This window comes from Meles meles, chromosome Y (assembly GCF_922984935.1).
Source record: "Meles meles chromosome Y, mMelMel3.1 paternal haplotype, whole genome shotgun sequence".
NCBI classification, from domain to species: Eukaryota; Metazoa; Chordata; class Mammalia; order Carnivora; family Mustelidae; genus Meles; species Meles meles.
In genome coordinates, this window is record NC_060088.1 from 6,051,269 (window position 1) to 6,053,340 (window position 2,072).

The window sequence follows — 2,072 nt, forward strand, 5'->3', positions numbered from 1 at the left end:
TTTATGACTGAGTTGTTTATTTTCCCAAATAGAAAATACTCAAATATTTTAGGAGAGCTAGCTCATTTGAAACAAGAAAGAAGAAGGCTGGGTTAAAGTGGCAGATTCCTAATATCCCTAATTACAGATGAGAGGGAGAGTAGTTTTTCACTCACCTGAATAAAACCGGCAACAACAATAAAACCACAGTAAGCCTACACTATTCCTGCCATTACCTACTCTTCGTTTCATATGAGAAAATGACAGAATTTTCCATTAAAAGTCAAGGTTTTACAGCATCATTCCTCATAAACAGAGTACGTTGACCATTAGTGAAGTTTTGGAACTGTGGTTACAAGCTGACCTATAATTTCTTTGTTCATCGTTACCTACAATGTTGTCAGCCCCCGTGCTTGCTTATCCTGGGACAAAAAAAGTTACTCTTGGCTTCCATGATGGTTTATTTCTCACTCATAGAATGTTCTAGAGGCAGCTCTTGTCCAGATGGCTTGGGCTGCCTACCATCTATGGCTTGGCCTTCTTTAGCACATGGCTTCTGGAGTTGCCATGCTTATCAAGACCAACCAAGCAGGCAAGGTCATAGGAGATCTTCATGGGTGGGTCCCACGTACATGACTTCTACTCACATTCCAGTGACTGTGATGGATGTGATGACATGTGATCACAGCTAACTGCAAGGGAGGCTGGGAAACAGAGTTCCCAGGAAGACGACGACACTGATCAGCTAACTAGCACCCAGGGCTGACCGGCAAAATGCCTTCCAAGCAAGAGGAAATAACAAAAAAACAACACAGTAAGTGGATCTTCCATCGTGCATTTGGAAAAAAAAAAAATATTTAGGTCTCCTCTGTCCATGTCACTGGTTCTTTGTGATGACCATTTGGGCAATCACGAGGTCTACTTTAGACTCATTTCTCAAATGAGTCAAACAGAGGAGAGATCATCAGAAATACGTAGAAAGCATAATATTATTGTAGAGACATCAAATCAACATAGAGCTCACTTTGAAATTTTCAAAACGAAAATTCAAACTCTGCAAACAAATAGTGCAACTGCATACTTCTATGAAGAAGGGAAAAAAATCCTGACTCTGACTTCACACCAAACTCACAAGTTAACACAAAATGCATTGCAAATGAAAGAGCTAAAACTATTCAATTTCTAGAACAGAGGAGAAAAAAAATCTTTGGGAAACTGAATAAGGTAAGGATCTCTAAAGACAATGAAAGGGAAAATTATTTTCTAAAATTTTATAAAATTGGCAGTGTCGAGATTAAATTTTCTTTGCTCTTTGAAAAACACAGGTAAGGGGCCCCAGGGTGGCTCAGTTAGTTCAATGTCTGACTCTTGGTTTCAGCTCAGGTATGACCTCAGGGTTGTGATATCAAGCCCCACATTGGGCTAGGAGCTGGGCATGGGGCATGCTTAAGATTTTCTCTCTCCCTCTCCTTCTGCTGCTCTCCCGAACTCATGCTTGCTCTCTCCCTCTCAAAAAACAAAACAAAACAAAACAAGAAATGAAAGACACGGTTAAGAAAATGAAAAGGAAATTTTAGACTAAGAAGTTCTTTGTGAAACATATCTGACTTACAACCAGAATATAAACGTAACTCTTACACTCAGTAATGGGAAGACAATCCCATTTTTCAATTAGCAATAATCGCGCCTCGGATAAACCTCATTGGCTACGATACTGCCACTGCGCAAAGCTTACCACCCTGAACGCGCCCGATCTCGTCTGACAATCCCATTTTTAATGGGCAAAATATTGGAATAGGTATCTCAAAAGACAAGGTATAATATCAAGCAATATGAATATGAAAAGATGCTCAAAATCATTACTCATCAGGATAATCCAAATTAGAAGATCTTACATACTTACTGGGATTGCTAAAGTTACAGACTGACAATTAACAGGTACTGAGAAAATGCAGAGCAAGGGGAACTCTCCTACATTGCTGGTAGAAATGCAACATGTCTCTTACAAAGTGAAATACACACTTACCACATGCCCCAGGAATTGTACTGCTAGTTATTTAAAGGAAGTGAAAGACCTGAATGGGAATTATTAT

At 39.4% G+C, this 2,072-nt stretch overlaps 1 pseudogene; it reads right to left on the reverse strand.

The window, feature by feature from the left end:
- Positions 1–1,542: 1,542 nt before the first annotated feature.
- Positions 1,543–1,711, reverse strand: LOC123935956 (annotated as a pseudogene).
- Positions 1,712–2,072: the final 361 nt, after the last annotated feature.